Source organism: Staurois parvus, unplaced genomic scaffold, assembly GCF_062004578.1.
Source record: "Staurois parvus isolate SC_StPar_1 unplaced genomic scaffold, SC_StPar_1.0 ptg001475l, whole genome shotgun sequence".
NCBI lineage: Eukaryota > Metazoa > Chordata > Amphibia > Anura > Ranidae > Staurois > Staurois parvus.
The window spans coordinates 152167-179489 of NW_028319271.1; the positions used below are offsets into that span (position 1 = coordinate 152167).

At 47.1% G+C, this 27323-nt stretch overlaps 1 long non-coding RNA gene across 1 annotated transcript; it reads left to right on the plus strand.

Moving 5' to 3' along the window:
• The first annotated feature begins 5558 nt into the window (after nucleotides 1-5558).
• LOC149435794 (uncharacterized) lies at nucleotides 5559-27323 on the plus strand. The gene is made up of 3 exons (XR_016308368.1): nucleotides 5559-5698; nucleotides 22689-22779; nucleotides 26473-27323. It is a non-coding gene; the product is annotated as an uncharacterized LOC149435794 (long non-coding RNA).

Sequence of the window (27323 nt, forward strand, 5' to 3'; positions counted from 1 at the left end):
AGGAATAGTGCCCCATCATTGGTATCAGTGGGAGGAATAGTGCCCCATCATTGGTGTCAGTGGGAGGAATAGTGCCCCATCATTGGTGTCAGTGGGAGGAATAGTGCCCCATCATTGGTATCAGTGGAGGAATAGTGTCCCATCATTGGTGTCAGTGGGAGGAATAGTGTCCCATCATTGGTATCAGTTGGAGGAATAGTGCCCCATCATTGGTATCAGTGGGAGGAATAGTGTCCCATCATTGGTGTCAGTGGGAGGAATAGTGCCCCATCATTGGTATCAGTTGGAGGAATAGTGCCCCATCATTGGTATCAGTGGGAGGAATAGTGTCCCATCATTGGTGTCAGTGGGAGGAATAGTGCCCCATCATTGGTATCAGTTGGAGGAATAGTGCCCCATCATTGGTATCAGTAGAAAGAATTATGCCTGATTATTGGTGTCAATGGGAGGAATTAAGCCCCACTATTGGTGTCAGTAGGAAGAATGTTGCTCCGTTTGTGACACCAATGAGAGGAATAATCCTCCCTGGACAAGGGGCTGTAGTTTGGCAGCCTATTCCTCAATAAATGTGATATCTGGTAGAAAACCAGAAACCTCATATAGCATAAAACCTTTTACTGACAGGAGAGGTGACTCCTCCGGTACGTTGAAGTACGTGTTCTGTGAGTTTTCCAGCATGCTCCACCTATGGCGATTTGGGCCGGTCCTCCCTTTCCACAGCCCTTCCAAAGGTCCTACATGTAGAAAGGTTTCCACGTTATACCTGTTGTCAGTTTTCGGAAGGAATTGGCTTACTCTGATTGTACTCGGCTTGCTGCTCCTGACTCGGCACTGCCAGATGCTGTACTGTAGGGTTTCTCTACCGGGGGGTCCCATGAATTTCTAGGGTTCCTCCAGATCCCAAGAGCAGTGAGCAATGGTGGTTCGATCTCCCACCTACACTGACCACCAATGTAAGGAGGCCGGTTTCCACTCACCTCTTCTACGCTGGCCACCAACATTAGAGGACACCACCAGTTTTTACATTCCGTGTTTTCATTTCTGTTTTCTGCAGGTATTGCTTGTGAAAAGAATAGCTGGCGATCCACGGGAACCTGAAGAATATTTCAAGATTCTCTTGAGGCAAAAAAATGTTCAGAAAGGCTGATTTGTGGATCTGGTTTTCCTGCCAGAGCAAAAGCTGAAACATAGGCATTTGTTTGTCAAGGCTGGTGACCTTGGAGGCCAGCAGACTGGTGGCTTCTGATGTGCAACGTTTGGCTGTTGGACTTCTTTTATGGAGGACATTAGCCATTGCAAGCTGTTTAAGAAGCTCATTCATGCTACTACATGTAGCACAGACCCCGGGGTCTTGCAGTTTTGTCCAAGGTTCTATTCCCCATTGGGTGCGTGGCAGCCAGGCACACAGCAGCTCCACAACTCAATGACCAGTCAGCAAGTGTCTTTTTAATGCACGTTGAACTTGGTTGGGGTGTAGGGTGCGTCTTGGGATACTCCAAGTTTAGTGCACAATGTAGCAGAGGACTCTCTGATTATAAGTAGACTCCCCAGGGTGACCCCCTTCGGGACTAGCAGTAGGCGAACATACAACTCAGGGGGCTCCAAACACAGGAACAGTCCTAAGTCAGCAACTCTGAAGCCAGTGCTCAAGGGGTTAGGCAGCAATGGTCACCACAATCTCAATCAGGCCAATTCTCTCAATGTCCCGGTGTACCTGGATGCCTCCTTCCAATACCAGCCAGACGCTTTGGCAATGAGCCCCTCTGAATTTGGCTTCAGCAGCTTCTCTGAAACCAGGACCCATGGCTCTTCCTGAGCTGCGACCCTGGTGCTCTTTCAGAAAGTAGGTCATCCAGTTCTTCCTGAGCTGCGACCCCCGGTGCTCTTTCAGAAAGTAGGTCATCCAGTTCTTCCTGAGCTGTGACCCCCGGTGCTCTTTCAGAAAGTAGGTCCTCCAGCTGTTCCTGAGCTGTGACTCTGGTGCTCTTTCAGAAAGTAGGTCCTCCAAGCTCTCCTGAGTTGGGACCTCGCTGAACTCCAGCTAATCTGCCCCAAAGGATAGCAGACCTTCAGGCTGGGTCTTCTCTTCCAGGCCCATGACTATTTATACACCTGCCAGCCCCCTACTGGGCAGTCCCTCCCCCAGCGATTGGCTGAGGGTGCTTCATTATTCACATCCATAGTTTGCCTTTTCCAGACATATTCTAGAATCCACTAGAGGGCGAAAGTAGTTGAGCCTGCAGCCAGTAAGACCCAGAACAGTCAAAAATAATCACACTCAGCTCCACTGACTACAGAGGGCTCCTTTTTTGGCTCAAAAAGGCTAAATTTACCTTCATCACACTAGCAACCTAATCTTGGAGGGTGCTACATGTGGACCTGTCCTTGGCTGTCTTTGCTACCTGAGCCAAAGCCAGCACATAGGCATTTACTTCTTAAGGCTGGTGACCTTGGAGGCCAGCAATCTGGTGGCTTCTGATATGCAACATTTGGTCAATGGGTCTCTTTATGAAGGGCGTTAGTCCTTGGAAGCTGCTTAAAGCGGAACCTTACCCAGCTTTCCAATACCTTTCTTTAATGCAGTTTGCCGGCACTTCCTGTCCCATCCTTGTTAGGTGATTCCCTTGGACTCCTGGGATATCGCCATCATCTAGCCCAGGAGTCTTCTCTATTAGTGAATTCTTGTGGTATTTCGAGATCGTAAATCACGCAACCAGGAGGAGTTAGGCACCATTTTAAAGATGATCTACCCAGGGGGGATGTACATCGGGGCACTGATCACCGAGCGCTGTAAGTGGACACACTAAGCCGGGCACTGTCCTTAGTGCACATGCACCAGATTTGGTGGTGCATGCTGGACAAGCCAGCTGCCCAACATCCTGGAACTCACCGGGACCGTTTTTGAAGAGGATCTACCAAGGGGGATGTACATCGGGATACTGATCACCGAGCGCTGTAAGTGGACACACTAATCCGGGCACTGTCCTTAGTGCACAGGCACCAGATTTGGTGGTGCATGCTGGACAAGCCAGCTTCCCAACATCCTGGAACTCACTGGCACACACCTAAGATGGCTTCAGATGTCCACACCTAAGATGGCCACCGTCAAGGGGCCAGTAATCCAGACATTTGGCAAGTAAGCGCTTCATTTAAAATATTGTCCACATCCAAATTTAGAAAAGCGTTTTGTAAGGCTCACGAGTAGGAGACGGTAGCTCCTCTCTTAAGATGCTCCTCCATGTTACTCCACAGCCATTTCGCCGCACGCACGGTAAAATGACTACGAATTTCCTAAAACGGAACCTGTTGGGGATCCTAAATCGGAGAAACCGCGGCATAATGCTGCCAAAATCCACGGTTCCAATTCTTGCGAGGAGAAATGAGTTCTCAAGCTTGGCCTTTAGATAAGGTGACGAGGATCTGCAAGCAGCTCTGTGGGGCCTCTGCATGCCGGACTGATGTATAAATAATTTCTTTTGATCTTCGACTCGTCTGATATGTAGAGAGGAAGCCGGATGGTTCACCTTCCTTTATAAATTATTATTATTTTTAACATTCATCAAACCTTAAAAAAATAAACACCTGTGTGGCAATTGGAGGCTGATGGTTTGTGTGCCGTCTCGGGGTTTCCTGTACACCGTCCTGGTAATATTGGGGTTAAAGTGTCACTCTACTCTACTAGGGACTAAAGGAATGGAAGAACCTTCCAAATGAATCCGTGCATTGCACCGTAAAGCCTTCTTAGATCAGGACGTATTCACATGTCTCATTCCATCACATATCCCCAAAATAACATCAGTCCTTGTTTCGGGACAGTGGGTGGAGCCATACAGACCATTGCTTTACACCCCAAGGAGCCAACCATTGGTGTATACTGTAGATCAGCCATTGTCAGCTAGGGTTCCTCAGAATGTCACTCGGGTTTCCTTGAACTGTGGCTGGTTGACTTCCCTTTTGATGGTGCTTGCTGAATTCTGGGGCCAATTTCACTTGGCAAAAGCAGATGTATGACTCCAATGATCTTTTGAGTTGTGTAAGGATGGAATTGTGACCACCAATGTAAGGAGCATTCCTCCCGCTGACCACCAATGTAAGGAGCATTCTTCCCGCTGACCACCAATGTAAGGAGCCTTCTTCCCACTGACCCCCAATGTGAGGGACATTCTTCCCACTGATCACCAATGTAAGGGACATTCTTCCCACTGACCCCCAATGTAAGGGACATTCTTCCCACTGATCACCAATGTAAGGAGCATTCTTCCCACTGATCACCAATGTAAGGAGCGTTCTTCCCACTGACCACCTATGTAAGGGACGTTCTTCCCACTGATCACCAATGTAAAGGGACGTTCTTCCCACTGACCACCAATGTAAGGGACATTCTTCCCACTGATCACCAATGTAAGGGACGTTCTTCCCACTGATCACCAATGTAAGGGACGTTCTTCCCACTGATCACCAATGTAAGGGACGTTCTTCCCACTGATCACCAATGTAAGGGACGTTCTTCCCACTGACCACCAATGTAAGGGACATTCTTCCCACTGACCCCCAATGTAAGGGACATTCTTTCCACTGATCACCAATGTAAGGGACATTCTTCCCACTGACCACCAATGTAAGGTGCATTCTTCCCACTGCTCACCAATGTAAGGGACATTCTTCCCACTGACCACCAATGTAAGAGACATTCTTCCCACTGATCACCAATGTAAGGGACATTCTTCCCACTGACCACCAATGTAAGGGACGTTCTTCCCACTGACCACCAATGTAAGGGACGTTCTTCCCACTGATCACCAATGTAAGGGGCGTTCTTCCCACTGATCACCAATGTAAGGGGCGTTCTTCCCACTGATCACCAATGTAAGGGACATTCTTCCCACTGATCACCAATGTAAGGGGCATTCTTCCCACTGATCACCAATGTGAGGGACGTTCTTCCCACTGATCACCAATGTAAGGAGCATTCTTCCCAATGGCCAACAATGTAAGGGACATTTCCCCAATGATCCCAAATAAATGAAGGGTTCCCCTAGACCTGTAAATTATTTCAGGGGTACCCCTGGGGTGAAAAGGGGAAGGTAGTCTTTTAATCCATTTATTCCAAAACTGCATACAGCTCTTTCAGTCATTTTGCCCTTCATCAGTGCAATGAATGGAAACCATGGCCTCCATGGGGCTTCTCGGACATGAACTGAGGAGCACCTGGTATGAAAGGTCATCTCATTTGATGGTCTCTATGAAACATTTATTGAGTTAGGAGCATCAAATACAGCCAACAGGTTTTGAAACGGGGGGGGGGGGGATGCCTTCTTCTTCTTCTTCTCCTTCTCCTCCTCCTCCTCCTTCTCCTTCTTCTTCTCCTCCTCCCTCTTCTTCACCTCCTTCTTCTCTTTCTCCTCCTTCTCCTCCTTCTTCTCCTCCTTCTCCTCCTTCTCCTTCTCCTCCTCCTCCTTCTCCTTCTTCTTCGCCTCCTCCTTCTCTTTCTTCTCCTTCTCTTTCTCCTTCTCCTCCTTCTTCTCCTCCTTCTACTTCTCCTTCTTCTTCTGGGCTTGAGCAGTCGATGTTAATAGACACAACAAAATGCACTTGGGGACCTTTGTTAAGGCCCGATGAAGACTACTGTCTCTGGGTGGCACAGTCGCCTTTAGTGCCGTCTGGAGACTCCTAGTCGGTTCTGGATGCTGACCTATAGGTAGGCACCAAGGAAGGATACTTGGAGAGCATCTATTGTTGCTGGGAGGGGTAAGTGGTTTCTAGAAGGGGGCCTCTTGTTCCAGGAGGGGTCTATTGTTGCTGTGGGGTCTGTTGTTGATGGGGGGGTAGGTGGTTACTCACTTGGGGTCGTTCTGGGAGGGTATGTTGTTGCTAGAAAGGTCAATTGTTCCTGGAGGGGTCTATTGTAACTGTGGGGGGGTGTATTGTTGCTGGGAGGATTTTTTTTTTTTTGCTGCTGCTGGAGGGGGATTTTTTTTTTGTTGCTGAGGGATATATTGTTGCTGGAGAGTAGTTTATTGTTACTGGCTGCTGGAGAAATCTGATGTTGCTGGGAGCAATCTAATATTGGTGGGGGGATCTATTGTTGATGTGGGGGATTTGTTGTTGCTGGGAGGATTTTTTTTGTTGTTGGGGGATCTATTGTTGCTGAAGAAAAGTCTATTGTCACTGGCTGCTGGATGATATTAATATTGGTGGGGAGTGATCTATTGTTAATGTGGGGGATCTGTTGCTTGGATGATTTTTTTTATGGGTGATCTATTGTTGCTGGAGGAATCTAATATTGGTGGGAGGAATCTTATATTGGTGGGGGATCTATTGTTGATGTGGGGGAATTATTTTTGTTGCTGGGAGGAATCTAATATTGGTGGGGGATCTATTGTTGCGATGGGGATCTTTTGTTGCTGGGGTGGTAGAGGTCATATTTTCTTGCTGGGGGAATAGATGGGGGCTGGGTCTATTTTTACTGGAGCGGGTCTGTTGGTGAAGGTAGTGATTTTCTACTTTTAAGGGGGTCTCTTGTTGCAGGGGGATCAATAGTTGCAGGGGGGAGCTATGATTACTGTGGTCTATTGTTATACTTTCTTGTATTAAGATGGCACCACAAAATGATTTGTTCTGTATTCCTTAAAACGGATGGTGCTAGGAGGTACTTAGGGACCAGCGACCAGGAGCGATGATCAAAGTTGGGTAGGGGGCGGTAATGAGGGTAACTCGGGGGAGGGGCGTTAATGAGGGTAAGTCGGGGGAGGGGCAGTAATGAGGGTAACTCGGGGGAGGAGCAAGTACCTGCATCTATTCTCTGAGACATAAAGCCTTGATTAATTATATACACTGCTCAAAAAAAATAAAAGGCAGACTTTGAAACCCATCAGATCCCAATGGGGAGGAATCTCCTGCTGGGTCTCCATACTGACATGGACGGGGGATGGGTGAGGAATGTAAGGACGCCCCATCTTTGATGGAAATTAAAATGATCGACCTACAGAGGACTGAATTCACAGACACCCCGAAAATCAAAGTGAAGAAATGATGCAGTAGGCGAGTCTATTCTGGTGAAATGTCATTGCAGGAACTCAGAATGGTCCTCAGTAGTCTGTGTGGCCCCCACGTGCTTCTATGCATGCCTGACAACGTCAGGGGGGGGGGGTCCTAATGAGACCACGGATGGTGTCCTGGGGGATTTCCTCCCAGATCTGGACCAGGGCATCACTGAGCTCCTGGTCTGAGGTGCAACCTGGCAGCGTCGGATGGACCGAAACATGACATCCCAGAGATTTTCTATTGGATTTAGGTCAGGTGAGCGTGGGGGCCATTCAATGGTATCAATTCCTTCATCCTCCAGGAACTGCCTGCATACTCTCGCCACATGAGGCCAGGCATTGTCGTGCACCAGGAGGAACCTGGAACTCCCTGCACCAGGAGGAACCCAGGACCCACTTCACCAGGAGGAACCCAGGACCCACTGCACCAGCGTAGGGTCTGATAATGGGTCCAAGGATTTCATCCCGATACTTAATGGCAGTCAGGGTGCCATTGTCTAGCCTGTAGAGGTCTGTGCATCCCTCCATGGATATGCCTCCCCAGACCATCACTGACCCACCACCAAAACGGTCATGCTGAACCATGTTACAGGCAGCAGAACGTTCTCCACGGCTTCTCCAGACCCTTTCATGTCTGTCACATGTGCTCAGGGTGAACCTGCTGTCATCTGTGAAAAGCACAGGGCTCCAGTGGTGGACAATTCTGGGGTTCAATGGCAAATGCCAATCCAGCTCTATGGTGCCAGGCAGTGAACACAGGGCCCACTAGAGGACGTCGGGCCCTCAGGCCACCCTCATGAAGTCTATTTCTGATTGTTTGGTTAGAGACATTCACACCAGTGGCCTGCTGGGGGTCATTTTGTAGGGCTCTGGCAGGGCTCATCCTGTTCCTCCTTGCACAAAGGAGCAGATACCGGTCCTGCTGATGGGTTAAGGACCTTCTACAGCCCTGTCCAGCTCTCCTAGAGTAACTGCCTGTCTGCTGGAATCTCCTTCATGCTCTTGTCTTCTGGAATCTCCTCCGTGCTCTCGTCTCCTGGAACCTCCTCCGTGCTCTCGTCTCCTGGAACCTCCTCCGTGCTCACGTCTCCTGGAACCTCCTCCGTGCTCACGTCTCCTGGAACCTCCTCCGTGCTCTCGTCTCCTGGAACCTCCTCCGTGCTCTCGTCTCCTGGAACCTCCTCCGTGCTCTCGTCTCCTGGAACCTCCTCCGTGCTCTCGTCTCCTGGAACCTCCTCCGTGCTCTCGTCTCCTGGAACCTCCTCCGTGCTCTCGTCTCCTGGAACCTCCTCCGTGCTCTCGTCTCCTGGAACCTCCTCCGTGCTCTCGTCTCCTGGAACCTCCTCCGTGCTCTCGTCTCCTGGAACCTCCTCCGTGCTCTCGTCTCCTGGAACCTCCTCCGTGCTCTCGTCTCCTGGAACCTCCTCCGTGCTCTCGTCTCCTGGAACCTCCTCCGTGCTCTCGTCTCCTGGAACCTCCTCCGTGCTCACGTCTCCTGGAACCTCCTCCGTGCTCTCGTCTCCTGGAACCTCCTCCGTGCTCTCGTCTCCTGGAACCTCCTCCGTGCTCTCGTCTCCTGGAACCTCCTCCGTGCTCTCGTCTCCTGGAACCTCCTCTGTGCTCTCGTCTCCTGGAATCCCCTCTGCGCTCTCGTCTCCTGGAATCCCCTCCGCGCTCTCGTCTCCTGGAATCCCCTCCGCGCTCTCGTCTCCTGGAACCTCCTCCGCGCTCTCGTCTCCTGGAACCTCCTCCGTGCTCTCGTCTCCTGGAACCTCCTCCGCGCTCTCGTCTCCTGGAACCTCCTCCGCGCTCTCGTCTCCTGGAAGCTCCTCCGTGTTCTTGTCTCCTGGAATCTCCTCCATGCTCTTGAGACTGTGCTGGGAGATACAGCAAACCTTCTGGCAATGGCACGTATTGATGTTCCATCCTGGAGGAGTTGGCCTGCCTGTGCAACCTCTGTAGGGTCCAGGTATGGCCTCATGCTACCAGTAGTGACACTGACCCTAGCCAAATGTAAAACTAGCAAAAAACAGTCAGAAAAGATGAGGAGGGAAACAAATGCCACCTGTAAAACCATTCTTGTTTTGGGGGTCATCTCATTGTTGCCCATCTAGTGCACCTGTTCATTTCATGAACACCAAAGCAGCTGAAACTGATTACCACCCCCCTCTGCGACTTACCTGACCAGATCCATATCCCAGGAGTCTCATTGACTAGATTACAAAGTGTCCTTTCATTTTTTTTGAGCCGTGTATTTTCCTTCAGCCAGCAGCTGTAGTTCTTCTCTAATCCCGGAAAACTTCGGCACGTCACTCTGCCCAGCGTCCACCAGGAGGAGTAAAGCCAGGAAATCTGAGGAACCGTGACGGGAACCAATGAGGAAAATCAGATTTTGGAAGGTTTCCCCGCTGGCCCATGTGAAAGAAATGACTGCGTCCTGGAATCTCTGGGATCGGCCATGTTGGGATGAATGATACACTTGTTGTGGATCGCCGTCTTCTGCGTTTTTTATATATCAGTCCATCGCCCACACAAATGTTTGGCATCCTCGGCTTCCCAGCGATGACCGAACGTCGGATCTCACAGCTGGACGCATGCTGGATCCTGACCGATGCAACGCCAAGGCCAGCAGAGGGCGCCCCATCCAGCCGGAGAGAACTCGGATCTCGTGTAGTGCCGGGGTCGGCTCTCCTGGCACCGCTCGTTCATCCCGAGGGGTCCACTTATTTCAGAGACGGAGATGTAGCCGAAGATATCCGGTCTCCATTCCGGCAGCGGAAGATTCCGTACAGCAGAGCTCAGACTGGGAGAGGGAGAGCCTAACTAGCTGTGCTGCAGTGCAAGGAGCATGCTGGCAGCAGAAAAAAAATTGTTTTTCATTCCTTATTTGACGAATTTATTTTCGTTCGATTCATTTCATTCGTTTTCAGAATTTGTCAAGTTCGACCGAAATCGAAATTTCAAACAAAATTTGAAAAAAAATTCTAACATTCCAATCCAAAATCCATTATCCATATGCTGTGTTTGCTGGTGTAGGAGAAGTTGCACAACCATATCGGAAAGTTCTATTTTTTTGTTAAGCAAAATTTTCACAGTGCCTTTTGTTGATCACTACTCACGACACCATAGCGCAGCTCACAATTTATATTGTTTTGTTAAGTATTCTATTCTATTCTTTTCTCCTCTGTTCTTTTATATCCTATTCTAATGTATTCTATTCGAATACGAGTTCATTCTATTTGAAATTCGAATTTCAGAAGACAGTTATCTTTCTGTTTTATTCTGTTCTTTTCTATTCTGTTCTTTTCTATTCTATTTCTTTTATTTTATATTCTGTTCTATTTTTCCTCTATTCCTTTCTATTATTTTTTCTATTCTATTCTAATTTCGGAAGACAGTTATATTTTCTATTCTAATCTTTTCTATTCTGTTCTTTTCTATTCTAATATTTTATATTCTTTTCTTTGATTTTCTATTCTGTTCTATTCTATTTCTTTGATTTTCTATTGTGTTCTTTTTTTTCCCTCTATTCTATTCTAATGTATTCTATTCGGATTTCAGAAGACAGTTATATTCTTTCTATTTTATTCTACTCTGTTCTATTGTTTTTCTATTCTGTTCTTTTCTCATCTATTCTATTATTTTATATTCTATTCCAGTGTATTCTATTCGAATACGAGTTCATTCTATTTGATATTCAAATTTCATAAGAGAGTTATCTTTCTGTTTTATTCTGTTCTTTTCTATGCTATGCTTTGATTTTTGTATTCTATTCTTTTCTACTCTATTCTGTTCTATTTTTCTTTTCTATTCTGCTCTTTTTTCCTCTATTCTTTTCTATTATATTATAATTTCGGAAGACAGTTATATTCTTTCTATTTTATTCTATTTTTTTTTCTATTCTAATCTTTCATATTCTGTTCTTTTCTATTCTTTTCTTTGATTTTTGTATTCTATTCTTTTCTACTCTATTCTGTTCTTTTTTTCCTCTATTCTTTTCTATTATATTATAATTTCGGAAGACAGTTATATTCTTTCTATTTTATTCTATTTTTTTTTCTATTCTAATCTTTCATATTCTGTTCTTTTCTATTCTTTTCTTTGATTTTCTATTCTAATTCTATTTCTTTGATTTTCTATTCTTTTTTTTTTCTCTATTCTAATGTATTCTATTCAGTTTTCAGGAGACAGTTATATTCTTTCTTTTTTTATTCTACTCTGTTCTATTGTTTTTCTATTCTGTTCTTTTCTCATCTATTCTATTATTTTATATTCTATTCCAGTGTATTCTATTCTAATACGAGTTCATTCTATTTGATATTCAGATTTCAGAAGAGAGTTATCTTTCTGTTTTATTCTGTTATTTTCTATTCTATGCTTTGATTTTTGTATTCTATTCATTTCTACTCTGTTCTGTTCTATTTTTCTTTTCTATTCTGTTCTTTTTTCCTCTATTCTTTTCTATTATATTCTATTCTAATTTTGGAAGACCGTTATATTCTTTCTATTTTATTCTAATTTTTTCTGTTCTAATCTTTCATATTCTGTTCTTTTCTATTATAATCTTTCTATTCTTTTCTTTGAATTTCTATTCTATTATGTTCTAATTCTATTTCTTTTATTTTCTATTTTGTTCTTTTTTCCCTCTATTCAGAAGACAGTTATATTCTTTCTATTTTATACTACTCTGTTCTATTGTTTTTTTATTCTGTTCTCATCTATTCTGTTATTTTCTATTCCAGTGTATTCTATTCTAATACGAGTTCATTCTATTTGAAATTTGAATTTCAAAGGACAGTTATCATCTTTCTGTTTTATTCTGTTCTTTTCTATTCTATGCTTTGATTTTTCTATTCTGTTCTGTTCTATTTTTTTATTTTCTATTCTGTTCTTTTTTTCTTCTGTTCTTTTCTATTATTTCCTATTCTATTCTAATTTCGGAAGACAGTTATATTCTTTCCATTTTATTCTAATCTTTTCTATTCTTTTCTTTGATTTTCTATTCTATTCTGTTCTAATTCTATTTCTTTTATTTTCTATTGTTTTTTTTTCCTCTATTCTTTTCTATTCTATTCTAATATATTCTATTCAGTTTTCAGAAGACAGTTATATTCTTTCTATTTTATTCTACTCTGTTCTATTGTTTTTCTATTCTTTTTTCTTTTCTCATCTATTCTGTTATTTTATATTCTATTCCAGTGTATTCTATTCTAATACGAGTTCATTCTATTTGAAATTCGAATTTCAGAGGACGGTTATCATCATCTTTCTGTTTTATTCTGTTCTTTTCTATTCTATGCTTTGATTTTTCTATTCTAATCTTTTATATTCTTTATTTGACTTTCTATTCTATTCTTTTCTATTTCTTTTATTTTCTATTCTGTTCTTTTTTTTCCTCTATTCTTTTCCAATTTCGAAAGACCGTTATATTTTTTTCTATTTTATTCTGTTCTAATTGATTCTATTATATTCTTTTATTTTCTATTTTGTACTGTTTTACTCTATTCAATTTTCTTTGTCACGTACTTACATACTGCCATCAATTTCAGCACTTTACATATATATTGTACATTCACATCAGTCCCCGCCCCCGAGGAGCGTACAATCTAAGGTCCCTAACTCACATTCATACATACACATACTAGGGACAATTTAGACAGGAGCCAATTAACCTACCAGCATGTCTTTGGAGTGTGAGAGGAAACTGGAGTACCTGGAGGAAACCCACGCAGGCACAGGGAGAACATGCAAACTCCAGGCAGGTGGTGCCGTGGTTGAAATTCGAACCAGCGACCCGAGTACTGCCAGGCGGAAGTGCTAACCATTTAGCCGCCGTGCTGCCCATATTCTTTTGTATTCTGTTCTATTCCGTTCTTTTTTCATCTATTCTTTTCTATTTTTTTAGATTATATTCCAATTCGAATTATTGTTTTTGAAATTCTGGTGCTAACCATTTAGCCGCTGTGCTGCCCATATTCTTTTGTATTCTGTTCTATTCCGTTCTTTTTTCATCTATTCTTTTCTATTTTTTTAGATTATATTCCAATTCGAATTATTGTTTTTGAAATTCTGGTGCTAACCATTTAGCCGCTGTGCTGCCCATACTTTCCTTCTACCATTTTTATCTATTTCTGTGAGGCGGGGGTTTTAATCCGTCTTCTTGGAACAGCGGCAATCTTTCAGCTTCACAATAGGAAGAAAAATTCATAAGAAGCAAAACACAGACTTGCAGAGACCCTCGTCCGGGCCAACTGTGCAAACATTTTCACCTTTGTGATCTTGGGGGACCAGAGCGACGTTGTGGGAGCTGGAAGAAGGGAGTCCAGCCGTGGCCCCGTAGTAGGCCATGACTCAGTGGTTGAGAACCACCGATCTAGACAATTTGATGTTGTTACAATGTATCATCAAATGACACTGTTGGAGGGTAGAGATACTGTTGAGGTTGGAGGCTGAGGGCTCTCAGGGGGCTTGAGGGCACTGTGGGACACTATGGGAGGTTGGGGGATACTATGAGAGTTGGGAGGCCTGGGAGAAGGGATGGGGCCTGGGGGCACTGTAGACCACTATAAGAGGTTGGGGACGCTGTGGAGCGCTGGAGGCTCTGCACCAGGTTGGGGGGAACTTTGGAGACTGCGTGCTCTCAAGGGGATTAGGGGCACTGTAGACCAATATGGGAAGTTGGCGGATACTATGGGAGCTGGGAGGTCCGGGAGAAGGAATGGGGCCTGGGGGCACTGTAAGCCACTATAAGAGGTTAGGGACACTGTGGAGCGCTGGAGGCTCTGCACCAGGTTGAGGGGCACTTTGGAGACTGTGTGCTCTCAGGGGGATTAGGGGCACTGTAGACCACTACGGGAGGTTAGCGAATACTATGGGAGTTTGGAGGCCTGGGAGAAGGGAGGGGGCCTGGGGGCACTGTAGGCCACTATAAGGGGTTGGGGACACTGTGGAGCGCTGGAACACTGCACCAGGTTCTGGGGGGCACTTTGGAGACTGCATGCTCTCAGGGGGATTAGGGGCACTGTAGACCACTACTGGAGGTTGGCAGATACTATGGAAGCTGGGAGCCCAGGAGAAAGAAGGGGGCCTGGGGGCACTGTAGGCCACTATAAGAGGTTGGGGACACTGTGGAGCACTGGAGGCTCTGCACCAGGTTGAGGGGTGCTTTGGAGACTGCATGCTCTCAGGGGGATTAGGGGCACTGTAGGCCACTATGGGAGTTTGGGGAATACTATGGGAGCTGGGAGAAGGGAGGGGGCCTGGGGCACTGTGGCTACTATAAGAGGTAGGGGACACTGTGGAGCACTGGAGGCTCTGCACCAGGTTGAGGGGAACTTTGGAGACTGCGTGCTCTCAGGGGGATTAGGGGCACTGTAGACCACTACCGGAGGTTGGCAGATACTATGGGAGCTGGGAGCCCAGGAGAAAGAAGGGGGCCTGGGGGCACTGTAGGCCACTATAAGAGGTTGGGGACACTGTGGAGCACTGGAGGCTCTGCACCAGGTTGAGGGGTGCTTTGGAGATTGCATACTCTCAGGGGGTTGGGGAACACTTTTGGAGCTGGGAGGCCTGGGCGAAGGGAGGGGGCCTGGGGGCACTGTAGGCCACTATAAGAGATTGGGGACACTGTGGAGAGCTGCAGGCTCTGCAGCAAGTTGAGGGGCACAGTGTAGGCTGAGTGTTTTTAGGGGGTCTCTGTAGGCCACTATGGGAGGTTGGGGGCACTATGGAGAACTGGCGGCTCTGCAGCAGGTTTGAGGGAGCTGTGTAGGCTGAATGCTTTCAGGGGGCCTGGGGGGCATTATGGGAGGTTGGGGGGCCATTATGGAAGAAGGGAGGCCAGATATGGCCTGGCAGTAGTAGGCCATGACCCAGTGGTTGAGAACCATTGACTTAGATTTTTTCCAGGGGAATCTATTCTTTGAAGGGGGTCTATTGTTGGTGGGGAGAGGTCTGTTGCTGCTGGTGGGGTTTATTGGTGCTTGAGGGGATGTATTGTTGCTGGGGGACATGTATTGTTGCTGTGGAAATTTATTGTTGCCAGGGGATCTATTGTTGTTGGAAGGGGGTCTATTGTTGTTGGTGATGGGAGGTCTATTGGTGCTATTGTTTCCAGGAAGCTCTATTGTTGCTGGAGGAGGGGTCTATTTTTGCTGGGTGGGGGGGAATCTATTGTTGCTGGGGGAGGTCTATTGCCGTTGACAGAAATCTATTGTTTCTGGAAGGATTTGTTGTTGCTGGGTGGGTCTACTGTTGCTGAGGGTCTATTTTTGCTGGAAGGCGGTCTGTTGTCGGTGGGGGATGTCGATTGTTGGTGGGGAAGATCTATTGCTGCTGGTGGGGTTTATTGGTGCTTGAGGGGATGTACTGTTGCTGGGGGACATGTATTGTTGCTGTGGAAATCTATTGTTGCCAGGGGATCTATTGTTGTTGATGACAGGAGGTCTATTGGTGCTATTGTTTCCAGGAAGCTCTATTGTTGCTTGGTATATATGTTGCTAAAGGGGGGGGTCTATTGTTGCTGGGGGAGGTCTATTGCTGTTGACAGTGATCTATTGTATCTGGGAGGATATGTTGTTGCTGGTTGGGTCTATTGTTGCTGTAGGGGGTCTGTCGTTGCTAAGGGTCTATTTTTTGTGGAAGAGGGTCTGTTGTCAGTGGGGGATGTCAATTGTTGGTGGGGAAGATCTACATCTGCTGGTGCGGAGGGTTATTATTGCTGAGGGGATGCATCATTGCTGGAGGGGAATCTATTGTTGTTTGGGGATCTGTTGTTGCTGACAGGGGATTTATCATTGCTGGGGGGGGGTTTATTTGTCACTGGGGTGGTCTGTTGGTGAGGTGAGGTCTACTGAGACTGGTGAAAGGGGGGGTTATTGTTGGGTATGTATTGTTGCTGGGGGGAATCTGTTAATATTGTGGTAGTGTATTGTTGCTGGAGGGGGGTCTATTGTTGTTGTTTGTGTTGGGGGGGAGAGAGGTCTATTGCTGCTGGTGAAGGGTGTATTGTTGCTGGGGGACATGTTTTGTTGCTGGGGGGATGTATTGTTGCCAGGGGATCTATTGTTGTTGATGACAGGAGGTCTATTTGGTGCTATTGTTTCCAGGAAGCTCTATTGTTGCTGTGTATATTTGTTGCTGAAGGGGGGGTCTATTTTTTCTGGATGGGGGGGTCTATTGTTGCTGGGAGAGATCTATTTCTGTTGACAGTGATCTATTGTTTCTGGGAGGATCTGTTCTTGCTGGGTGGGTCTATTGTTGCTGTAGGGGGTCTGCCATTGCCAAGAGTCTAATTTTGGTGGAAGAGGGTCTGTTGTCGGTGGGGGATGTCAGTTGTTGGTGGGGAAGATCTACTTCTGCTGGTGCGGAGGTTATTATTGCTGAGGGGATGTATCATTGCTGGAGGGGAATCTATTGTTGTTTGGGGATCTGTTGTTGCTGACAGGGGATTTATCATTGCCGGGGGGGATTATTCGTCACTGGGGTGGTCTGTTGTTGGTGAGATGAGGTTTACTGAGACTGGTGAAAGGGGGGGGTTATTGTTGGGTATGTATTGTTGCTGGGGGAATCTGTTAATGTTGTGGTGGTCTATTGTTGCTTAAGGGGGTCTATTGTTGTTGTTGTGTTGGGGGGGAGGGAGGTCTATTGCTGCTGCAGAGTGTATTGTTGCTGGGGGGATGTATTGTTGCTAGGGGGATATATTGTTTCTGGAGGGGATATATTGTTTCTGGAGGGGATATATTGTTGCTGGGGGGGGATGTATTGTTGCTGGGGGGGGATGTATTGTTGCTGGGGGGGGGATGTATTGTTGCTGGGGGGGGGATGTATTGTTGCTGGGGGGATGTATTGTTTCTGGAGGGGATGTATTGTTCTTGGGGGGGATGTATTGATGCTGGGGGGGTGTATTGTTTCTGGGGGGGATGTATTGTTGCTGTGGGGATGTATTGTTGCTGGGGGGATGTATTGTTGTGCTTGGGGGGATGTATTGTTGCTTGGGGGGATGTTTTGTTGTTGGGGGATGTATTGTTGCTGTGGGGATGTATTGTTGCTGTGGGGATGTATTGTTGCTGGGGGATGTATTGTTGTTGGGGGAATGTATTGTTGTGGGGGGGGGGGTGTATTGTTTCTGGGGGGATGTATTGTTTCTGGGGGGATATATTGTTGCTGTGGGGATGTATTGTTGTTGGGGGGGATGTATTGTTGCTGTGGGGATGTATTGTTGTTGGGGGAATGTATTGTTGTTGGGGGGGGTGTATTGTTTCTGGGGGGATGTATTGTTTCTGGGGGGATGTATTGTTGCTGTGGGGATGTATTGTTGCTGTGGGGATGTATTGTTGCTTGGGGGGATGTATTGTTTTTGGGGGGATGTATTGTTGATTGGGGGATGTATTGTTGCTGGGTTGGGTGAATTGTTGCTGAGGGGATGTATTGTTTCTGGGGGGGATGTATTGTTGCTTGTGGGATGTATTGTTGCTTGGGGGGGATGCATTGTTGCTGGGGGGGTGTATTGTTGGGGGGATGTATTGTTCCTAGGGTGGGGGGTCCATATAAATTGGTGTCACAAGATGATACTTGGTTCTGTATTCTCTAAAAGGGGCAGTTCTGAGAGTTGGGTGGGGGGGGGGTGACAAGGGGCGATGCTTGGAGGTGGATAGGGGGGCAAAGACCAGGGTGACTTGGGTGAGCGGGGAGAGTACCTGCACCTATTCTCCAAAAAAAAAAAAAAACACCCTGTTTCTAGCTCTTGGAAAAGTGTTGGGGTACAAAAATATAAGTGGGGCCCCAGACGTCGTAGAATTGAGTCTAGACGTGAAGGTTTACCATCACCTTCGATGACAGAGAGAAGGATCAACCACCAAGAATAACCCAACATGAGCCCACACCCAACGCCGTCATACCCCCCCCCCCCCAACGCCGTCATACCCCCCCCCCAGGATCTTCCCATCTCTCCCTCCCCAACCTTCCATTCATAAGAAAACAAGTTTTCACCGGAACTTCCAATTTGGATTTAGTTTCGGACACACAAGTACGATCACATGAAAGGAGTTGAAGGAGAATCTGAGGTCATTTCCTCATCCCGGCTCCTTCAATGACTTTTCCATGCCAAGGACCAGAAGGAAACGCGCGACCGTCTCAGACGTCTTAAGTTACGAGTCTTCCAGAGGGAAATAATGACGAGATGGAAGTGCCGCCCGAGCGATGAAGGCCGTAAAGCTTTGATTCTACAACGTCAACATCGGAAACGAGGAGCGAAGTCGGCCAAGTGTTGGAGAAACCACAAATAAAAGACGACGCCTTAATAAAACCCTCCTGTGGGGGGGGGGGGGACCTCCGCATTCATAATTGGCTTGTTTTCTGCTCACCAATTTCCCAAAGGGGGAGAAAAGCTACCGGGTGTAATTAAGACATTATGGAAGTCAGTTATCTCTACCATGTGTTGATCCGGGGAACACGACACACATCAGCCCCCGCCTTTACGAATAAAGAAAGCAAACCATTTCCTGACATTGTAGCAGCCGGTTGGCGCAGAATTACCATCATTGAAACACTTTTTCTTTTTTTTTTTACATTCATTATATGGTTCTGATTTGCCAGATGAATATATTGCGCTGTCAGGACATTGTCATAGATTTAGTTTAATGCTGCAACTAATGCGATGAACAGATGCGGCTGGAAGGATTTTACCAGATGTTGTCTCTCCTTGTAGTGTAACGTATCTCCAGATCCACACATTTCCTGGTGGCTGCCTGTTGGAGGATCGCTCGGGAATGTTCTGTTAGGTTTTGGTTTTTTTTGTTTTCTTTTTTCAAATTTTCATTTATTTTTTTATTTGTTTCAGTTGAATATTTTTTTCTTTAGAACAAACAACAGAAAAAAAATATATATATTTTTTGCCAATAAAGAGTTGTGTTGAGATTTGTAAAAATGAGGGTGGAACAAAAATCACGAATAACAATAATATAATAATAAATTATAATATATAATCCAATAATATTAATACATAATAAAAAGACTGTATTTAATGTAATCATAAAATATAATAAAAAAAATAAGATATATATTTTATTTTTTTTTTATTTATATGATTAGATTAAATACAGTATATTTTGTTGAGAATCCTTTACTGGCAATGACTGCCTGAAGTCTGGAACCCATGGGCATGACCAAAGACTGGGATTCCTCCTTTCCGATGCTTTTCCTGAAGTCTGGAACCCATGGGCATGACCAAAGACTGGGATTCCTCCTTTCCGATGCTTTTCCTGAAGTCTGGAACCCATGGACATGACCAGAGACTGGGATTCCTCCTTTCCGATGCTTTGCCTGAAGTCTGGAACCCATGGACATGACCAAAGACTGGGATTCCTCCTTTCTGATGCTTCTCCAGGCTCTAACTACAGCTGTCCTCAGTTGTTCTTTGTGGGTCTTTCTGCCTTTAGTTTTGCCTTCAGCAAGTGAGATGCATGCTCAATTGGGTTGAGATCAGGTGACTGACTCGGCCATTGCAAAATATTCCACTTATTTTCCTTCAAAAGCTCCTGGGTTGCTTTTGCAGTATGTTTTGGATCATTGTCCATCTGTACTGTGAAGTGCCGTCCAATCAACTTTGCTGCATTTGGTTGAATCTGGGCTGACAGTATCTCTAAATACTTCAGGATTCATCCGGCTGCTTCTGTCTTCTGTCACATCATCAATAACCACCAATGATCCAGTGCCAGTGGAAGCCATGCATGCCCATGCCATCACACTGCCTCCACCATGCCATCACACTGCCTCCACCATGCCATCACCCTACCTCCACCATGCCATCACACTGCCTCCACCATGCCATCACACTGCCTCCACCATGCCATCACACTGCCTCCACCATGCCATCACACTGCCTCCACCATGCCACCACACTGCCTCCACCATGCCATCACCCTACCTCCACCATGCCATCACACTGCCTCCACCATGCCATCACCCTACCTCCACCATGCCATCACACTGCCTCCACCATGCCATCACCCTACCTCCACCATGCCATCACACTGCCTCCACCATGCCATCACACTGCCTCCACCATGCCATCACCCTACCTCCACCATGCCACCACACTGCCTCCACCATGCCACCACACTGCCTCCACCATGCCATCACACTGCCTCCACCATGCCACCACACTGCTTCCACCATGCCATCACCCTACCTCCACCATGCCATCACACTGCCTCCACCATGCCATCACCCTACCTCCACCATGCCATCACACTGCCTCCACCATGCCACCACACTACCTCCACCATGCCATCACCCTACCTCCACCATGTCATCACACTGCCTCCACCATGCCATCACCCTACTGCCACCATGCCATCACACTGCCTCCACCATGCCATCACCCTACTGCCACCATGCCATCACACTGCCTCCACCATGCCATCACCCTGCCTCCACCATGCCATCACACTGCCTCCACCATGCCACCACACTGCCTCCACCATGCCATCACACTGCCTCCACCATGCCATCACCCTGCCTCCACCATGCCATCACCCTACCTCCACCATGCCACCACACTGCCTCCACCATGTATTACAGATGACGTTGTGTGCTTTGGATCATGAGCTGTTCCAAGCCTTCTCCACACTTTTTTCTTCCCGTCATTCTGGTACAGATACATCTTAGTTTCATCCATCCAAAGAATGCTTTTCCAGACCTGGTCCGGCTTTTTTAGATGTTTTTTGGCAAGGTCTAATCTGGCTTTTCTATTCTTCAGGCTTATGAATGGGTTGCACCTTGGGGTGAACCCTCTGTATTTGCACCTTGCGGGGAACCCTCTGTATTTGCACCTTGCGGTGAACCCTCTGTATTTGCACTTTGCGGTGAACCCTCTGTATTTGCACCTTGCGGTGAACCCTCTGTATTTGCAGCTTGCGGTGAACCCTCTGTATTTGCAGCTTGCGGTGAACCCTCTGTATTTGCAGCTTGCGGTGAACCCCCTGTATTTGCACCTTGCGGTGAACCCTCTGTATTTGCACCTTGCGGGGAACCCTCTGTATTTGCACTTTGCGGGGAACCCTCTGTATTTGCACCTTGCGGTGAACCCTCTGTATTTGCACCTTGCGGTGAACCCTCTGTATTTGCACCTTGCGGTGAACCCTCTGTATTTGCACCTTGCGGTGATCCCTCTGTATTTGCACCTTGCGGTGAACCCTCTGTATTTGCACCTTGCGGTGAACCCCCTGTATTTGCGGTGAACCACCTGTATTTGCACCTTGCGGGGAACCCCCTGTATTTGCACCTTGCGGTGAACTCTCTGTATTTGCACCTTGCGGTGAACCCCCTGTATTTGCGGTGAACCCCCTGTATTTGCACCTTGCGGTGAACCCTCTGTATTTGCACCTTGCGGGGAACCCCCTGTATTTGCACCTTGCGGTGAACTCTCTGTATTTGCACCTTGCGGTGAACCCCCTGTATTTGCACCTTGCGGTGAACCCTCTGTATTTGCACCTTGCGGTGAACCCTCTGTATTTGCACCTTGCGGTGAACCCCCTGTATTTGCAGTGAACCCCCTGTATTTGCACCTTGCGGTGAACCCTCTGTATTTGCACCTTGCGGTGAACCCTCTGTATTTGCACCTTGCGGTGAACCCTCTGTATTTGCACCTTGTGGTGAACCCTCTGTATTTGCTCTCGTGAAGTCTTCTCTTGATTGTAGACTGTGACAATGACACGCCCACCTCCTGGAGAGTGTCCTTCACTTGTCTGGATGTTATGAATGGGTTTTTCTTTACCATAGAGAGGATCCTGCGCTCACCCACCACTGTTGTCCTCCGTGGACATCCATGATTTATGTTGCTGAGCTCCCCAGTGGGTTCTTCTTTCCTCAGAATGTACCGAACTGTTGATTTGGCCGCTCCTAATGTTGTAATTTGTAACAATTGTGCATAAAAGAAAGAGTTGGAAAAGCTCCAAGAATATAAAAAAGGATTAAAATAAAACTGAAGGCAAAACTTTTTTTTTTTTAATTTTTGGTAAGAATGGAGAGGGGTTAGACCACTTGTCAAGTTTTAAGTGAGGTTTGTGCCCCCCCCCCTCCCCCCTCCCTCTGTTTCTCCTGCTGAGTGAAAAAATATTCCAAATTTTGTGTTATCTCCAGAACCAGAATAGAGGGGGACATCTTCCACATAGGGACGTCAGTTCTGGAGGCACCCAGGGCGTCCCTCACTTTGGAGAGATTTCCTCTCACTTCCTGTTGTGGCCATAGAGGCAGGAAGTGAAGGGAAATTTCGCCGGTGGGTTATATCCCTCCTTTACTCTATCCAAAATTTATATTCTGTTTTAATCAGGGCTGAGGAGTACTGAGACAGGGTGCTGGGAAGTTTTCAGGAAGCTATTTACAGCACCCTACCTGCGCCTCCCACCAGCCATGATCTGCCTGCGTTGCATAGTGAAGCACACAGACCCAGTGATGCTACAATAAGGCGTGTAATGAAAATGGAAAGGTTTTCGTTGTACACATTATGAGCGTAGTGATGAGGAGCCGCTTTCTGCCACGTATCGTGTTGAAGGGTTAACGGGAGATTGCTTTTCCACACCTCCGTAGGCAGAGACAATGAGATGCGCCTCGCACTGCGGCTGATCTTCCTCATTTATATTTCAGAGACTGTTCCTCCACATCTGGATCGTCTCACTGCTAGGAATGGAGCCGAGCCAAAAAATCAGCTGCCCACAACAAGGACTGCAAACCAAAGGTATGTCTGCCTGCATAGTGCAGCAATAAAATAGGAGTGTCCCTTGTGCTGGGGGCCGCCCCACCCCCACCCCACCTTCCCATAACAATGATTTTCTGTTTCTCCAGAGGGATGAATACAACCCTGGACCTGTCATAGGCACAGGTCAAGATTGATGATTATGCCCACCCTTTCCGGTCCCCTCCTCCATTCATAGAAGCTGTACTATAGCTTCCATCAAAGAAAAGTGCTCTATGAATGGAGGACGGGTGGATGAATGAAAGGTTCTCCTCTTCCATTCATAGAAGGTGTAGTATAGCTTCTATCAATGAAAATGGAGGAGGAGGACCTGTCAATTATCCATTCGCCCTCCATTCATTGAGTGCTTTTCATTGACTGAGGCTATAGTACAGCTTCTATGAATGGAGGAGGCAGACCTGTCATTCATCCACTCGCCCTCCATTCATTGAGCGCTTTTCATTGATGGAAATTATAGTACAGCTTCTTTGAATGGAAGAGGCAGACTTGTCATTCATCTACTCGCCCTCCATTCATTGAGCGCTTTTCATTGATGGAAATTATAGTACAGCTTCTTTGAATGGAAGAGGCAGACCTGTCATTCATCCACTCGTCCTCCATTCATTGAGCGCTTTTCATTGATGGAAATTATAGTACAGCTTCTTTGAATGGAAGAGGCAGACTTGTCATTCATCTACTCGTCCTCCATTCATTGAGTGCTTTTCATTGACAGAGGCTATGGTACAGCTTCTATGAATGGAGGAGGCAGACCTGTCATTCCTTTAGCCGATCTCCATTCATTGAGTGCTTGAATGGAGGGGGAGAACTATTCCTTCATCCACCCATCCTCCAATCATTGAGCGCTTTTTTTATTGATGGAAGCTAGAGTAGCGCTTCTATGAATGGAGGGGGAGAACTTTTCATTAATCCACTCATCCTCCATTCATTGAGTGCTTTTCATTCATGCAAGTTATAGTCCAGCTTCTATGAATGGAGGAGGCAGACCTGTCATTCATCTAGTCGTCCTCCATTCATTGAGGGGAGAACCTTTCATTCATCCACCCATCCTCCAATCATTGAGCACATTTTCATTGATAGAAGCTATAGTATAGCTTCTATGAATGGAGGGGGAGAACCTTTCATTCATCCACCTGTCCTCCATTAATAAAGCACTTTTAATTGATGGAAGCTATAGTACAGCTTCTATGAATGGAGGAGGGGGTTGGACATACCTGGGTCATTTTTGGATTTCTGACTGTCCATACAGCAATGCAAATGTGGCCGATCCAGCAGGGACCAGCTGAATTTTGATCAGTGTGTGGGCTTCCCCAATCAACAGAAGTTGATTGTTTAATTGAGTGTTGAAGGGATGCAGCAGAGAGGGACTGATCTGCGTGTGAGTCAATGACAGTCTGTGACAGCACAACCACCTGGGAAACACCATTGTGTATTAGGCTGGCAGTAGATTAGGGTGAAAAAAAACTGAACCTGTGTCCTCTTATATTAGATGCTCCGAGCATAGTCCCCCTTCACATGAGGAGTCCTCATCAGAGTTCCTCTTTAGTACATCATGACTACTCAGCAGATTGCCCCCTTACATCAGTGTCCCCATCAGTCATTCCTTACATCACTGTCCCCATCAGAGTTCCCCCATACATCAGGTGTCCCCCAAAAGAGTGCCCCCTTACATCAGGTGTCCCCCAACAGAGTGCCCCCTTACATCAGGTGTCCCCCAACAGAGTGCCCCCTTACATCAGGTGTCCCCCAACAGAGTGCCCCCTTACATCAGGTGTCCCCAACAGAGTGCCCCCTTACATCAGATGTCCCCATCAGAGTCTTTCCTTACATCAGTTTCCCCCATCAGTTTCCCCCATCAGAGTCTATCCTTACATCTGTCCCCTTCAGAGTGCCCCCTTACATCCACCAGTGTCCCCAGAGTGCCCCCTTACATCAGTGCCCCAATCAGAATGCCCCCTTAAATCCATCAGTGTCCCCAGAGTGCCCCCCCTTACATCAGGTGTCCCCCATCAGAGTGCCCCTTTACATCAGGTGTCCCCATCACAGTGCCCCTTTACATCAGGTACCCCCCTTTCAGCAGGTGTCCCCATCACAGTGCCCCCTCCCCCTTTCATCAGGTGTCCCCATCACAGTGCCCCCTCCCCCTTTCATCAGGTGTCCCCATCACAGTGCCCCCTCCCCCTTACATCAGGTGTCCCTATCAGAGTATCCCCCCTTACATCAGGTGTCCGCCGTCAGAGTCTATGCTTACATCAGTACCCCCATCAGAATGCCCCCTAAAATCAGTTGTCCCCCTCAGAGTCTATCCTTACATCTGTCCCCATCAGAGCGCCCCCCCCTTACATCTGGTGTCCTCATCAGAGTGCTCCCCCCCCTTACATCAGGTGTCCCCATCAGTCTTTCCTTACATCAGGTGTCCCCATCAGAGTATTTCCTTACATCAGAGTGCCCCCCTTACATCGGGTGTCCTCCATCAGATTGCCCCCTTACATCAAGTGTCCCCATACATCAGGTGTCCCCATACATAAGTGTCCCCATCAGTCTTTCCTTACATCAGGTGTCCCCATCAGAGTGCCTCCCTTACATCAGGTGTTCTCATTAGAGTGACCCGTTACAGCAGGGTTCCCCATCAGAGTGCCCCCCTTACATCAGGTGTTCTCATCAGAGTGCCCCCCTTACATCAGGTGTTCTCATCAGAGTGCCCCCCTTTACATCAGTGTCCCCCATCAGAGTGCCTCCTTACATCAACTGTCTTCATCAGACTGGCTCTTGGATCAGTGGATACACTTTAAGAAACCTGGGGAGGCACAGCCCATCCTAGCACCCTTCTAGATCTGGCCCTGTTCCATGTTGGAATTTTTTTTGCCAATCAGGAGCACCCACCATACAGTGTCCAGGTGAGGAGGAATTTCTACATCCACCTCTTTTTTTGTAGTACCCTGGTACCCATCCTGTGGCCCTTTTGGTATTTGCTGCGTGGCCCTTTGCAGACCCCAGCAGTTACTAGGAGAAGCATTCATTTGTAAAGAGGCTACAATGACAGCGATGGAGCAGGTCTCCAGCCTCTACCTCCTGTATTGTCTTCACTTCCCAGCCACCCCTGTTGCACATCGGCAGTCTCTGATCACCTCTATATCAGAAATCTCTGACAGCCTTCTTTCATATATTGAATATTATGTGTGGCCCTTTTGGAGCAGTCAGGGGCCACAGTTGAGGCCCCCCTACACCAGAGGTGCTCAACCCCTTGCAGAGTGACGGCCACTTAGAGTGGAAGTACAGTCCACTTTGTAAGTTGTACCTACAATAAGACTTACCTGTAGGCACAGTGACCATCTAATAAACTTGCACCGTTTAGGAGATATTCACAAAGCATGCAGCCAGTGAAATCACCGGCGCATGCGCTCTGAAGGAACGGCACACCTAGCCGTCCCTTCAGTGTTCCGTGCCGCAGCCGAGGGCTCCCGGTACTGACGTCATCGTGGTAGTGACTTTTGCAGAGACCACATAGAAGTGGATACTCTAGTGGACCAGAAAAATGGAGGAGGAAAGTGTAGAGTCTTTATAGGGAGTAAGGCTGAGTGATGTCCGACACCAGAAACACGCAGAAGTTCCTTGTGTCATATATGTGTAATATTTCATGCCTTTAATGAGATTCTCACCTTTTTTTGATCTTGGTAGCCTGTGTCCAGATCTTGAAGGAAAACCGGTGGCAAAGGAGAGACCACCCCTACCTATGTATTCCTGCTGAACAAGGTAAATGCTGGGATGGGGACTCCGGAAATTAGATAGGACTCCCTTTATATGGAGATGATGCTGGAAAACGAAGGTAGGCGAGACCTCTGCTGGAGGGAGATTTATGGAATGGTTTGATATCTTCACCCCAAAACAATGGATCAATAATAATGGGAAGCCTGGCACTTGCCCTTTGGGCGTTCTCCGAACTCCTCTCTGTATGAACTTCCTCTTTGCCCCATGGTGTAGTCCATGGGATCTTCTCATCTGTTCTGGAGAACATTCTGTGAATCATGTGGACCTTTGTGGATTGTGTAAGGTAATGTGGGATTTCCTCCCTCCAGTCCCCAGCAGCCAAAACCTGTCGGCAGCTGCTGAGTAGGGATGAGTTCCAAACTCGGCTCTGCCTGAACTTCCACTTTGTGCAATTTACTGGGTCCATTCAGCTGCAGGCCAGGTCATTCCCCAACCCCGCAGTACATGGAATCCAAGGACCAGCATGGCTGGTGACATCAGTGCTCTTGTATGGACACGTGCTCATATTTAGTCAAGGTCATTGCTAAAGTAAGGGCATGTGTCTGTCTAAGGACATTGGCATCACCAGCATCCCTCCCCTTTGTTTACACCTGCAGCTGATTGGACTAGAGCAGTGGTCTCCAAGCTGTGGCTCTTTGCTTTCCTTGATCTAGCCTGTGGGACACACATTCTCCCACTGATATGAGGCACTTATTCCCTCAACTGACATCAAAGATAGAGTGCTATTCCTCCCACTGACACCAATGGTGAGGCGCTATTCC